Source organism: Dipodomys spectabilis, unplaced genomic scaffold (genome assembly GCF_019054845.1).
Source record: "Dipodomys spectabilis isolate Male_0828 unplaced genomic scaffold, ASM1905484v1 ptg000018l, whole genome shotgun sequence".
NCBI lineage: Eukaryota > Metazoa > Chordata > Mammalia > Rodentia > Heteromyidae > Dipodomys > Dipodomys spectabilis.
Window position 1 is genome coordinate 21,860,801 of NW_024870695.1, and position 15,726 is coordinate 21,876,526.

The window sequence follows — 15,726 nt, forward strand, 5'->3', positions numbered from 1 at the left end:
GCGGTCCGTGGCTCAGGCAGCTGGAGCAGGGGGAGCGCAGGAGAAAAGATGGAGGACGCCAGGGTCTGGCGCTGGCCCACTGGGCACCGCGGGCGCTCTCTGGTGACTCGGACTCCAGTGTCCGGCTGCGCAGGGACCCTATCCGAACCTCGGCGGAGGGCACAGGCCGCGGCGGCCACCTGGCTCTGCAGTCACCCACGCGCTGCACAGCCGCCACCTCCGCCTTGGGGGACGCTCGCCTCCCGTGCCTCTCCCCTCTGGCGTGTCATTCCTGGCCGGCTAAGCCCTCTGCTCTCGTTGATAAGCCATCGCCCTCTGAATCGCCTCCTCACCCGAACGGGAAATCCCACTGGGTGCAGCCTCAGATCCTCCCAGTGAGGAGGGAAACACTTCCCACGCGCAGAGATGTCAAGTCTGGGTTATATTTGGGTGAAGGGCTGAGCTTCCCCATCCTCCTCTGCACATACGATGTGAAATTACACCCGAAAACCCCTCCTTTCCCATCAGAAAAAGAGGCAATAAAAACAAACAGGAAAGTATTGACATGAAATTCTTTTAGTCCTTTAGTACAGTCTGCTTCCTTCTTCACCCCCCAAAACAAGCATCGAACTTCTGGTTGGACAGCGTCAAGAGATGTCCCTGAGGTGACCCCAGACTCTGTGTGCAGTTTCAAGTCTTCAGTGTAGGCATCACTGCTACTGGAACTTTGTAGGATCAGGAGCCTTTAGGATGTTGTCAATGTTTTCTATCCTTTCCTTACATAGAGGTAGCTACTGGGAATATCAGAGACAAGCTATTATTAAACAAGTGTCTCCAGGCCAAGAAATCTGTATTAGTGTGGTTATATCAACGGGTATTTTTATAAACTCTGTTTTAAAGATTTCTCAGATGGGCATGCTATTTCAAGACTTTAATATCTTTAAAAACCAACTGATTCTTGTCTTACCTCTTCCATTTTTTCTCTTCCAGACACTTCTAATGAAGGTCACATTTCCAACTCCCCCCAATACATACACAATACAAATAATGTTTGCAAAAAGTAAATCGACACTTTTTTTACTCACTATGCAAGCATATCCCCCTCCCACTCTGTCATCAGTCACCAGAATGAAGGGGCTGGAAATCATTGGTATGGTTCCTTTTAGAGCTGATTCCCCCAATGGATATTGCCTGGAGACTTTGGAGATGAATGAATTCTGTGGTTTGGATTAGTAGAAGCAGGTAACACACCAGAGAGATAAAAGGTCAGCCTAAGACAGGAGGGGACAGAAAATGATAGTTTCTAAGACTCAGCTGAACTGTTATAATGACCTCTGTGTCTCCTATAAATGTCCATTAAGTTTATTTTGAAAAGAAATATAAATTGGTTCAGGAAGCCTAAGTTTATATATACATGCAAGCTAAGGAGGAAACTAAGATGCAAACATAAGGTAAAAATCTTTATGTTCTTACTCTGACCTTGGACATTGCATGTCTTTGTATTTTCATTCAGTGGATAACAGTCGTTGTCTTTTCCCTGCCTTAACATACCCACTTCAAGGTCTCCATAGTGCATCTCCTCATTTTACCTCCTTCACCTATGAAGCTATTGTCTTTCCAACTGTGCTGAAAATGAAACTTCAAGATTAGAAAAACTAGTACTTAATGAATATCATTATTCTAATGACAATACTATGGACTGTCTTGTGTTTCTTATCTTGGAATCTTAGGATTCCTTTCCTCTAGTTTTTCTCACAGCATCTGGAAAGGGGTTTCCCCACTAACAGGAAGTAGAAGTCAAGTGAAGACAGTCTAGTTCTCATTATTAAAGAGCTAAGATACAACTGTCTTACTTTTGAGGAAAACTGATCAAGTATTTCTATCCATAAGACAAAAAGAAATCCTGAACTGTTCCCCAAACTCTCCCATAAAAATAAACAACTTTTTAAAGTCAGATGGATTTATTTTTATTTTTTGCTATGCTAGGGATTTGCACTTCAATGCTTGAGCCACATCCTAGCCCCCAGTGAAATTTTAAACAGGATATTTTCTGGAAGGAAAATACCTAAAAACAAAATCAACAAAAACAACCAGCTCCACTGTTAGAAAAATATAATTAAGTTCCTGAGTTATTTCTCTCTCTCTCTCTCTTTCTCAAGGCTAGTGCTCTACCACTTGAGCCACAGCTCTACTTCCTGCTTTTTTTGGGTGCTTATTTGGAGATGAGTCTCACAGGCTTTCTTGTCCCAGCTGGCTTTGAACTTCAATCTTCAGATCTCAACCTCCTGAGTAGTAAGGATTACAGGGGTGAGCCACCAGTGCCTGGCTAAGGTATATCTACATTTAAAGTCAGTATTTTAAACCGTAATGAGCCCCTCTCTTCAGGCCTTCTTCCACAGACCTCATGATAAGATCCAGACAAAATGACTACAAATATCTATAGATAGTAAACTTAGTAATTAAAATCAACTTTTTGTGAATGGATTAATGGTGTTACCTTCAGACATGATGAATATCTAAAATATTTGGTGTTTAAGTAAAAACTGTGTTGTACCTATATCTGACAAAAGTCAGATTCCCAAACTGGGTGCCAGTGACTCACATCTGTAATCCTAGCTACTCAGGAGGCTGAGATCTGAGGATCTCGGTTCAAAGCCAGCCCAGGCAGGAAAGACCGTGAGATTCCTATCTCCAATAAACCACCAGAAAACTGGAAATGGCACTGTAGCTCAAGTGGTAGAGCGCTCGCTTTGAGCTGAAGAGCTGAGAGACAGCGCCCAGGCTGAGTTCAAGCCCCACGACCGACAAAAAAAAAAAAAAAAAAGAGGTTGAGATCTGAGGATCACTGTTCAGAGCCAGCCAGGGCAGGAATATTCATGTGACTCATCTCCAATTAACCACCAGAAAACCAGAAGTGGTGCTGTGGCTCAAGTTGTAGAACCCTAGCTTTGAGCTGAAGAGCTGAGGGACAGCACTCAGGCTCAGTGTTCAAGTCCCAAGACCAAAAAAAAAAAGTCAGACTCCCAACTTGTTTTCTGTTCAGATTGCTCTCCATACCAAGTATGTATGACATATCATAACTTTTCAGGGCCTCAGTTTCCTCATCTAAATAATCAGAGCAAAATATTTATCTCACAAGGGCAACCTGTGGACTAAATGATAAAAGTCTATAAAAATTCCTAGGACGTACCTAAAATGCAACAGATGCTAAGTAAATATTTTTATTGTTTCATTAACCTTAGGGCTAGGAACTCAGTACAGAGGCTTGGGGCCAGTTACTTAGCCATCACACTTTCTCTCAAGATGATGTGGGGCTGGGAATACGGCATAGTGGTAGACTGCTTGCCTATCATGCATGTAGCCCTGGGTTCAATTCTTCAGTACCACTTAAACAGAAAAAGCTGGAAATGGCGCTGTGGCTCAAGTGGTAGAGTGCTAATCTTGAGCAAAAGCAGAGCAGGGACACTACCCAGGTCCTGAGTTCAAGCCCCAGGACTGGCCAAAAAAAAAAAAGAAGAATGTGCTTTCTCCTATCCATCCAGAGAGCTCCAAAAAGTAAATGTGCCAAAGGACATATCACAAAGGAACATTCCATTCCTATTAAAATTTGTTTTTCTAAGCTGGGCACTGATAGCTCACACCTGTAATCCTACCTACTCAAGAGGCTGAGATCTGAGGATCACTGTTCAAAGCCAGCCAGGGCAGGAAAGTCCATGAGACTCTTATCTCCAATAAACCACTCAGAAAACCAGAAGTGGCGCTGTGGCTCAAGTGGTAGTGGTAGAGCGCTAGCCTTGAGCTGAGGAAGGGCTGAAGGACAGCACCCAGGCCCAGAGTTCAAGAAGCCCTATAACCAACACACAAAAAATTTGTCTTTCTAAAGACAACTTGTAGCAAATATTAGAAAGCAACAGAGTATTTCCTTCTTTGTTAGGAAAAGATTTTAAAGCCCTGAGAATACAGAGGCTGGAATACAGACTTTAGAACCTAAAAAAAGAAAGCAATTTCTGTTGTCAATTCCCTATTCCTAGGTAAGACTGTTCAACAAGCCAAAACCAATCAAACACAATACTTTTAGAAGAATATCTAGTTAGAAGAAATTCAAACTTGCTAGTTAATAAATTTCATTAAAAAAAATAGAACAATTAACAAATTGTAGTGACAACCAAGATTGTAGACTGGGAATGTGGCTTAGTGGTAGAGTGCTAGTCTAGCATGTTTGAAGCCCTGGGTTCAATTCCTCAGTACTGCATAAACAGAAAAAGCCAGAAGTGGTGCTATGGCTCAAGTAAAAGAGTGCTAGAGTTCAAGCCCCAGGACTGGCAAAAACAAAAACAAAAAACATTGGCCCAAAACAAATGTTCCCTTTGAACTCTCTCCTACTACCAACCTGCTCAACCAGAAAAATCCCCAAGCTTCTCTAGGAAAAAAGAACAAGGGCTCTCCTCTTCCTGAACTAGATAACCATACTAAATGATTACAGCCACTTGCCTGTGGCACATGTGGTTGGAAATGGTGTTTGTGTCATCACTAGTTATGTCTGTTTTAACTGGCAAAGTAAGGAGGAAGAAACAATGAAGATTTTTTTTCTTCTGAATAAATACTGCTTAAGTTCATTGACAACTGGAACAGCAAAGACCAAAAGAACAGAGAACAAATATGCTCATATCCCTGGGTAGACAGAAGTAGTTGATAGTTGAAGAAGGTTTTTTTTGTTTTGTTTTGTTTTTTTGCCAGTCCTAGGGCTTGAACTCAGGGTGTAGACACTGTTCCTGAGCTTCTTTTGCTCAAGGTTAACACTCTACCACTTGAGCCATAGCACTATCTGGCTCTTTCTGTTTACGTGATATTAAGGAATCGAACCTAGGGTTTCATGCATGCTAGGCAAGCAATCTACCACTAACTCACACTCCCAGTCCTGAAGAAGGCTCTTGACTAAAACATTTATAAGAAAGGTCATACATCCTAGATTCCAAAACATCCAAAGTCAAAGAAAAACATTTGTCTCTTTCACTTTTCTTGACTGTGGCAGAAATCAATGCTAAACATATCAGCATCATTCATAAAGGATTTGTGTAGAAATACTTCCATTTTATAACTCTTGAATGACTGACAGAATATTCAACAAATAGCAAGCAAAATAATATAGATCACAAGTAGGAAAGAAAATAAGACAGATCAAAAATACACCAAGTAAGAAATTCAATACATCTGGAAAATATACTCAGTCACCAACATTTCTCCTTTGGACACCTGTTCCTCATTGCCCTCAGATGCCCCAGGCCTAGATAATTGGCTGAGTTTGGAAAGAGAAAAAGAGAAAGAGAAAGGGGGGGAGGGGAGAGGGAGAAGGAGAGGGAGAGAGAGTGAGATTGAGAGAGACCTAACCACACAAATTTGTCAGGTCTGAACAAAGTTTACATTTCAGTAAAACATTGTGCTAGTAGTAAAAAAAAAAAAAAAAAAAGGAAATTCTTAAATAAAGTTGCTCTGATATACAAAAGTGGATCTCTTCTCAGTAGCTAATGTCTTCATCATAAATACATTGAATGTAATGACATTAAATTACACCGCCATCATCTAAACTAAAAATGCTAATTATGTTAAAAAATATTTACTAATTGTAATACCTTCCTATAAGTACAGAATAGATGCATGGCATAAACAACTTAGTGAATACCCTTTACCTCAGCTCCAACAGTCACATTCAGTTTTTTTACTACTGGATCAATATGATGTTAGCATGGCAACAAAGGGAGGAACCGTGAACAGTGAAACAGGTGATAAAGAACCTATGCATTAGCTTTCTGGTCAAAGGAACTGAGCAGCAGTGAACTATAGTACTAACTTGATGACATAAAACTAACCAGATTAAGCTTTGAGAAGGCTGTTCCATTCTAGAAAGAATGTCAACAAATGTCAAAAGCCAAAACAGCATAAGAGCTGATTAAGGTTCCGGAAGAAGGAATCAAGTCATTTCAGTATGTTTCTTGACTTTTGAGTCTATATACTAGAAGCTATCTGAAGTTTTGATATTCAAAACTTGGCCAAGCATAAAGGGCCATGTAAACTAGTTGTTTAAAAAAAAAACAATATTTTTAAGCTACTAGGTTTTAAGTCTTTAAGTTGTAAATAATGTCTCAAGCTTACCTGTTCCTGTACAAATATTTTACCCTTGGTTGCCTGAAGAAATGACCAGAATTCCAGGAAGGATAGTTTTTCATGTGATGAACAAGTTATTAAGGTACCCAGAAAAGAATCAACATTTTCCTTTGAAGTATCTGTAGTCTCTTTTAGCACAGTATATAAAGCTTTACTCAACCGACAGAATTAGCTCTTTATTCCCAGGGCTTGACCCTGCCCTCTACTTTTTGTTTTACTGACCTTATGTAAGTGTATCACACATTCAGCTTCCAGCTGTTTCCTCTTATTTCTCTAGCTTCCTCTTTCTCCACCTCTCCTTTCACTTTCTCTCCCCTTTCATTCAGCAGTGAATGCTCAGGAACAGATGGTTAGTAGTCAACCCAAGCCAGTGAAAACACTTCCTGTGCATCAGGTATGAAGCAAGCCCTGAAATAGATTCTGTCAAGGTTGGAATACACATAATTTCTGACTTTTCATTTTAGATGGGGAAGTCACAATACACTTATTTTCAGATCAATTCTTTACGTAATATATGGGATGATAAAATCCATTAGTAATACTTCTCAGGGACAAGACGGTTATTTGCATCAGATCTATTAACTATTACAGCAATTTTCACAATTTCCTATATAGTATGTTTAGTAAAACTGATGCCAGAAGTTGTACAGATTTCGTTAGACACAGATTTAGCTAAGGTAGTTTACTCTGATCATTTAAGGTAAAAAGGTCCAAGTGTGAACTATAATCTGTAATCTGGTATGATTAATTTTCTCATCAGAGAAGAGGACAGGCCCAGGTACCAGTGGCTCATGTCTGTAAATCCTTATTGTTGAGGAAGCTGAGATCTGAGGGTAATGTTTCAAACCAGCCTGGACAAATCTGAGATGCCAATCTCTAACAAAAAAAGTTGTAAATGGAGGTGTAGCTCAAGTCATAGAGCACCAATCTTGAGTGGAAAAAGCTAAACAAGAGCAACAAGCCCTTTAGTTCAAATTCTAGTATTGTTCTCCTCCCAAAAAAGAATAGCCGAAGGCTGGTTAAACAGCTCAAGTGGTTAGAGGGCCAGCCTAGAAAGCACAAGGAGTAATGCCATCCCTATCCCCTTCCCTCTCCCTCCCACCTCCGCCTCCCCCCCCCCCCAAAAAAAGGCTAAGGGCTAAGACACTTGTTTAACATGTGTAAGGTCCTGAGTTTCAGTACAGTGAAAAGCAAAACAAAAGTAAGCTCAAAATAAACCATGTCCTAGAGCAGGTTCAAGATGGAAACTTGTGAAAAAGCATGGAAAGTGGACTGTACACAAGTCCTGTATCTAGAACAGTAGTTCTCAAATAGAGGATTCTCATGGTAGCTTGAAGAGCTCATGTATACCACCTAATCCACATTGCATAGATGTCACCTAAAGAAAAAAATCTTAGAGGGGCTGGGAAGGTGGCTCAGTGGTAGAGCGCTTGCCTTGCATGCCTGAGGCCCTGGGTTCGATTCCTCAGCACCATATAAGCAAAAAGAAAAAAGCCAGAAGTGGCGCTGTGGCTCAAGTGGTAGAGTGCTAGCCTTGAGCTGAACAGCTGAGGGACAGCGCCCAGGCCCAGAGTTCAGGCCCCACAACTGGACCCAAAAAAAAAAAATCTTAGATACAGTCCCAAACTAAGGCCATGATAATTCCAACATAAAACAATGCTCTGAATATTTAATTGGAAAAACAAAGACCTCTCTCTTTAGAAAAACTGTCACAGAATTATTGCATGTTATTTCAGTAAACAAATATTTATTGAGCACTTACTAAATGCCATAAATTGTACTAGTCACTTGGAATAGTTTCAAGGGTCTCCAGTGGCGAAACCAGGACTTAAAAATAACTATAATCCATTTACACATTTGTACAAAGCAGAAAGGAGGCAAATTTTTAGAGGGGCTATATGTTCCTTATATAATAATACCAAATCAGACTTCCAACTCATGGGCACTCACATTAAGTGATGGCTTTGCCAATGTAGATCATCTAAGGTTATTGAATATATAAACTAATAGAAGGATGAACCCTCAAGCTAAATATAATGCAAAATTTTTTGACTATGTGCCAGTCCTGAGGCTTGAACTTAGGGCCTGGATGCGGGTAGAGTGCTTGCCTAGCATGCATGAAGCCCTGGGTTCGATTCCTCAGTACCACATAAGCAGAAAAAGCCAGAAGTGGTGCTGTGACTAAAGTGGCAGAGTTCTAGCTTTGAGCAGAGAGCTCAGGGTCAGAGCCCAGGCCCTGAGTTAAGCCCCAAGACTGGCAAAAAAAAAAAAAGATTGGTGCTCTACCACTTGAACTACAGCTTCACTTCCAGCTTTTTGGTGGTAAACTGGAGATAGTAGCTATGATTACAAGCATGAACACTAGCACTGGACTTACAAATATTTTTATTACAAAGTAGAAAATGGACAGTTGCCACACACTTGCTTTTAAAACTTATCCAGAGTAGTAAATAATCTAGTGTTGCTTTTTTTGGATCTTACTAAGAGAAATTACTATTAGGAATTTATTTAAGTGTATACTTGGCTATTGACTATATGCAGATATTTGTAGACATTTACCTATTTCTAGGTTATTTTGTATCTTGTCTTTTATAGATTGCTGCCTAGTTACAGGGTGGCTGATCAGGCCCTAACTTCTGAAGAGCCTGCTGTTTTATCTTAAGACTGGTTTGCCTAGGAGTCACAAAAGGGTAAAAGTCACTGAGAGCTGGCTGTGCCGTGCACATTGAAAAGCAAAGGAGCAAAGCACTGTCTTGAGGCTGAGCTCTGGGCCATGGGCACTCTAATTACATGAACCAGTCTAGAATAATCTGGAATAGCCCCCAGCTTCCAAGGTTAAGAACATGGATGGAACACAGCACCATGGGACACTCTAGTGGCAGGAAATAGGTATTACAGGTGTTCATGAGTCAGACAACATTCTCCCCTTAGAAAACCTCCCATCTAGCAAAGGCAAACTGGCAAAAAAGCAGAAGGGTGATAGGTGACCTAATTCAAGTTTTGGTCCTGCCACTTCAGCATCTCAGAAGCTGTTTCCTCAAATTGCCAAGTGAGGCTAATGAAATTTAAAGCGTATTGAAGAATAAAACAAATTAGAGTCTTATCTACGTGGGTTTGATTACAGAAACTAATAAAGTATTCTCTAAATAATGAAAAAAAAACAAATTAGAATTTATGAAACATCATGCAGTGGCTCATACCTATAATCCCAAACTATTTTTTTGGGGGGGTCCGGTTGTGGGGTCTGAGCTCTAGGCCTGGGCGTTGTCCCTCAGCTCTTCAGCTCAAGGCTAGCGCTCTACCACTTGAGCCACAGCACCACTTCCGGCTTTTTTCTTTTTGCTTATGTGCTGCTGAAGAATCGAACCCAGGGCCTCTGGCATGCAAGGCAAGTGCTCTACCACTGAGCCACCTTCCCAGCCCCTAATCCCAAACTATTTAGGAGAGAGTGGTTAGGAGGATCTCAGTCTGAAGCTGGACCCAAATTAAAGCCCAAGACCCTAACTGAAAAATAAAACAAAAAGGGCTGGGAGTGCAGCTCAAGTAGTAGAGAACTTGCCTAGCAGATGTGAGGCTGAGTTTAAATTTGAATGTTGAGTAGGACGCTGATGGCTCACTCTATAATCCTATCTACTCAGGAGAGGCTGAGATCTGAGAATCATAGCTAAAAGCCAGACAGGGCAGGTTAAGTCCATGAAACTTCTCTCCAATAAACTACTCAGAAAAAGTCGGATATGGCATTGTGGCTCAAGCAGTAGACCTCTAGCCTTGAGAAAAAGAACCTCAGTGCCCAGGCCCTGAGTTCAAGCCAACAACCAGCAGGCACACATGTGCACATACACACACACAGCCACAGGATTCAGTGTCTGGGGGAAACACACAAAACTAGAAAACAATATTAAGAGGATATAACTACATGTAAATATGATACACCATATAAACATGCTGAAAGCAAAGCATAGAATGCAATTAAGAATGCTTCAGAGCAGGGTTCCATAGCTCATGCCTGTAATACTAGCTAATGGGCAGGCAGGCTAAGATCTGAGGATCTGTTCAAAGCCAGCCCAGGCACAAGTCTTGAGATTCTTATCTCCAATTAACCACCAGAAAACTGAAGTGGCATTGTGGCTTAAAAATGGTACAGTGCTTGAGCAAAAAGATCTCAAGGAGGGGCTGGGAATGTGGCTTAATGGTAAGAGTGCTTGCCTAGCACAAAGTTGATTCCTCAGTACCTAAACAAAAAAAAAGTGGGAAGTGGCCTAGCTACTCAGGAAGCTGAGATCTGAGGATCGCAATTTAAAAGCCAGCCCTGGCAGGAAAGACTCTTATCTCCAATAAACCACTCAGAAAACTGGAAGTAGTGCTATGGCTTGAGCTGAAGAGCTGAGGGACAGCGCCCAGGCCCAGGGTTCAACCCCTATGACCAACAACAAAAAAGCAGCTCAGGGATAGTGCTCAGGCCCTGAGTTCAAGCCCCAGGACTGGTCCCCCCCAAAAAAAGAGCTTTGGGAGAGAAGGGTTGACCATTGTCCAAAAAGAAATGTACTCGCTAGCAGGGTGCTGGTGGCTCACGCCTGTAATCCTAGCTACTCAGGAGGCTGAGATCTGAGGATCGTGGTTCAAAGCCAGCCCGGGCAGGAGAGACCTTGTGACTCTTATCTCCAACAAACCACCAGAAAACCGGAAGTGGCGCTGTAGCTCAAGTGGTAGAGCACTCGCCTTGAGCTGAAGAGCTGATGGACAGCGCCCAGGCCCAGAGTTCAAGCCCCACGACCGATAAAAAAAAAAAAATGTACTCGCTACCTGACCTGTGAAACTGTGACCCCTGTTATGTCACCTTATAACAAGTTTAAAAAACAAAGCTTCAGTCATTAGCTGTCCGAGATAAAAAGCTTGCTGCCCGTGGAATTTGGGGTACAAAGAGTGAAAATGTATGCACATTGGGAGCCTGGCTTTGATAAACTGATTTAGATAGTTGGTTTTGATTAGGTCATGTAATGTTTGACTTCCAAATAAAAAAAAAAATGTACTCTCCACTCTCTTTAATCTCAATATAATCTTCATATATGCAGCCTACAGAGGTATAATCTGTAGTCCCAGCCCTTGGAAAACTGCAGAAGGATTTTGAGTTTGAAGACAGTCTATCTCAAAAACAACAAAAACAGCACCCAGGTTTCCTAGGTAAGAAGCTAAGAACGTGAAAAGGAGACTGGAGGTGGTTTTTGTTTAAAGACGTGTGGTGTACTCCTGTCTAACCTCCCTAACCTCCCAACTTCTAAAATTCAAGATGTGAGCCACTACATTTGGCTGATGCCATTTATCAGTTTCTTTGAGTCTCAGCTGTGTAGCTGAGACTGGCCTTCAACTAACAATCTTCAATCTCAGCCTCCAAAGCTCTGGAAGCCTGGGATTACACTTATCTGCCATTTCTAGCTTTATGACATCAATCCCTTAGGATGCTTTTTGGGGGGCCTAGGCCTGGGAGCATATACTTGGGTCCTGTCCCTTAGCTTCTTGAGCAAAGCTAAGGCTCCATCACTTGCGCCACAGCTTCACTTCTGGGTTTTTGGTGATTAAGGCTCATAAACTTTCCTGCTTGGGTTAGCTTTGAATCATGATCCTCAGATCTCAGCCTCCAGCGTTGCTAGGGTTATAGGCATGAGCCACCAATGTCCAGCTAAGTATGCACATTTTACGAGCAAACTAATCTTTCTTAGCCTCACATTTGAAGAGGAATTATTTGAACAAGTTAGAATTACAATACTTTTCTCCAATAGTCCACTCACAGTTACCCAGTTTGTGAACTAGACTTATCTATAACACTTTCTTCCTAGGGAATACTTATTTCCATTTCCTGTCAATCAATAATTAACCCTCATCAGTATTATATTTGGTTCACTGAGAAATACAAAGTGCAATTTTTTCATTAAGAAAAATTATATAAGACACTCAGTAGTAATTTACAAGGAACTAAATGCATGTTGGAGAAAGCTTTAAGTAGCTTGCTTTTTATAGACTCAAGAATCAAGGGGCTGGAAAGGTGGCTCAGTGGTAGAGCGCTTGCCTTGCATGCCTGAGGCCCTGGGTTCGATTCCTCAGCACCACATAAGCAAAAAGAAAAAAGCTGGAAGTGGCACTGTGGCTCAAGTGGTAGAGCGCTAGCCTTGAGCTGAAGAGCTGAGGGACAGCGCCCAGGTCCAGAGTTCAGGCCCCACGACAGAACCTCCACCCCCCCCCCCCCCAAAACAAAAAAGCATCAAGTATGAGCCAGGAGCTGGTGGCTCATGCCTATAATCCTAGCTATTCTGGATGCTCAGATCTGAGGCTCACAGTTCAAAGTCAGTTCAGGCAATAAAGTCTGTGAGACTCTTATCTCCAATGAACTACTCAGTAAAAGCCAGTAGTGGTGCTGTGGCTCAAGTGATAGAATGTCAAGCTTTAAGCAAAAAGGAGCTCAGGGACTGTGCCCAGGCTGAGTTCAAGCCCCAGAACTGGCAGGGAAAAAAAAAAAAAAATCAATTATGACTTGAGCTGAACCTTTGAGGATGGCTAGGATTTGAAGGAAGGTATTTGCAAAGTGGGGACACGCAGAAACAAAAGCAAACATGGTATTTACCAACTAAAATCAGATTTAATAGTGATAAATGGACTCACATTAAGTGAGTGATAGTTTTTGTAGGGTCACAATTGACCTTACTATATACAAAAGTGAGTCACTGAAACCAGTATGAAACTTTAGTAGTGAATTTGGGTGGGTGCAAAGATAAGGATGCTGGAATGGAGTTGGGAGACAAATCCAAATACCACATTTTAAACTCTTTTGAAAGGCACAGAGAAGACTGATTCAAAGCCAGCTTCAGGCTAGACTTGAATCAGTCTTATCTAGTTAGGACACTCAGAAACAAAACAATTTAAAAACAAACCCCATATATTGGCAAATGAACAAAACTTTCAATGTGAATATTGTAGATGTAATGGCACATGCAACTTGATTTGCTGCAATTTGCAAACTGAATTTAGAAAACAAAGGAGTCATTTTTATTTTGTTATAGTATGCTTGTTGTACTGCTTAAAAACATTTTAGATTTCTAGTTAATGTGAACTTGACAATTCTAGTTTCTAGGCATGCCTCTGCTAAGGATAAAAGATATTGTGCCCAGACATTCACCAGGCTGATAATTCAAGGTTCAAAATCAATGTGGACAGTAAAGACTCTAATTTATTTCTTTGCAGTCAATCATCTCCCATTTAACCAGCAAAAAGCCAGAAATGGAGGTATGGCTCAAGGGGCATAGGGACAGCTTTGAGGGAAAAGCTAAGCAAGAATGTGAGACCAAGTTCTAGCCCCAGTACTGGCATACATATACAAAATTATCTGCCTAAGACTCAGTTCCATTCAAGGTTTCCTTTTCTTTCTAGATGCTACATCTATTGTCAGTCCTGTAATGGCTTGAGCACTGTCCCTGATCTTCTTTTGCTCAAGGCTAGCTAGCACTTTACCACTTGAGCCAAAACACCACTTCTGTTTATGTGGTACTAAAGAATCAAACCCAGGGCTTCATACATGCTAGGCAGGTACTCTATCACTAAGTCATATTCCCAGCCCTAAATCTACTCTTATGTAATGAACTTTGCTACCATTCATCCCAAACTAGTAAAAACTTTCTAATATCCAATACCTCAATACTATCTCGTCTAGCTTTTTTTTTTTTTGTCAGTCATTGGGCTTGAACTCTGAGCCTGGGCACTGCACCTGAGCAATTCAGCTCAAGGCTAGCACTCTACCACTTGAGCCACAGCACCACTTCTGGTTTTCTGGTAGTTAAATGGAGATAAGAGTCACACAGACATTCCTGCCCAGGCTGGCTTTGAACTGCTATCCTCAGATCTCAGCCTCCTGAGTTGCTAGGATTATAGATGTGAGCCTCTAGTGCCCGGTAGCTTCTAGCATTTTAACCAGTCCAAGTTTAGTCACTTTTTTTTTGGTCGGTCGTGGGGCCTGAACTCTGGGCCTGGGTGCTGTCCCTCAGCTCTTCAGCTCAAGGCTAGCACTCTACCACTTGGGCCACAGCGCCACTTCCGGCTTTTTCTGCTTATGTGGTGCTGAGGAATTGAACCCAGGGCCTCACGCATGCCAAGGCAAGCACTCTATCACTGAGCCACCTTCCCAGCCCCTAGTCACTTTTACAAAGGGAATTCGATTTTCATTTGTGGCTTGAGAACCACTTTTGTCAGCTATGGCTATTGGGCTTGTACTCAGGGCCTGGCACTATTCGAGCCTCTTTGTGCTTTTCAAAGCTGGAGCTCTACCACTTAAGTCACAGTGCCCCTTCTGGTTTTTGAGTGGTTAACTGGATAAGGGTCTCTTGGGGATTTTCCTGCCTGGGCTGGCTTTGAACCACAATCCTCACCTCAGCCTTCTGAGTAGAGGATTATAGGCATGAGCCACTAGTGCTAAGCTTGAGTGCCACTTTCATGTTAGCTTTTTTGTACTTAATTCTAGGAGAAAGTGCTTACTTCCGGGGAATAAAGGCACTTATATAGAAATAATTTTTTAGAAGAAATGTTAATATTATGATTACCCGAGTACACATCTGGCTCAGTTACATATTCCCATGTTTGTTTTTTGCGACACAACCACCCTGTACCTCAGCTGATATGCTACCCTTCTTTTACAGTAAATTTCCTCGTTTGTGTCATAGCTCCCCCTAGTGGCTCTATGGTTTCCTTTATTTACTCCAATGGAGGGAGTAAATCCGGCAATCCTGTAATTTTAACGTTTTTTTGTTCAATGTGTACACCACTTTAGTAACCTACATCCTTTCAATTTCTAGGTAGTCTTCATGTTGATAGTTCTCATCAATAGCTGACAGATGGTAATTCTAAGGTATAAGGTAAGGAATTACTTTTTAACCTGATGCTCAAATCCTTTTAAGATAAAGCACTCAGGCTGAGCTCTTGGAAATATTGTTACATGTCTTGCTTACCTGTCTAAATGGTAAATGATAACCTCCTTATGAAAAGATATATGACTTCTCTTGCTTTGATAACCCAAACTGGCCATGGCACGTGAGGCCCTGGATTCAAATTCCCAGCAGACAGGGAAAAATAACAAAAAGCAAGCTGTAACTGATGTAGATGTTATTTCCAAAATTCTGTAAGACAAAAAAAGACCTATTCAACTTATTTTCTGATTACTACTGAAGCACCTTATTTTCTGGTGATACTAATGTTTTGAACACAAGGCCATGCCCAAGCCTGATTTTTATAATAGAAAAGATCTTCCTCTTGATCTCTATGAATACAAACTTTCAGGGTTGCCCAGCATATAGCTTTCAAACCTAGCAAGCACTCCAAAATCTGCACTTACAGGTACAAGTGCCAGTTTGAGCACTTAACTTGACAGGTCTATGTCTAAAGCAAGTTACTCAAAAAGCACTACAGACTCCAACTGAACAGCTTTCCTCATAGGATTAAGTAGGTCATGTTCCAAAGTAGAAACAACTACCTTAAAACAGTAGTACTGCAACATGTACTGATTTTAATGGAATCTAAGTGTTCTAAGTCTGCTGTAGCAAGATTATA

At 41.4% G+C, this 15,726-nt stretch overlaps 1 long non-coding RNA gene across 1 annotated transcript; it reads right to left on the reverse strand.

Annotated features, from left to right (window-relative positions):
* Positions 1-539: 539 nt before the first annotated feature.
* Positions 540-15,383, reverse strand: LOC122103559. The gene is made up of 2 exons (XR_006146781.1): positions 15,129-15,383; positions 540-1,250 (listed from the first exon to the last, which is right to left on the reverse strand). It is a non-coding gene; the product is annotated as an uncharacterized LOC122103559 (long non-coding RNA).
* Positions 15,384-15,726: the final 343 nt, after the last annotated feature.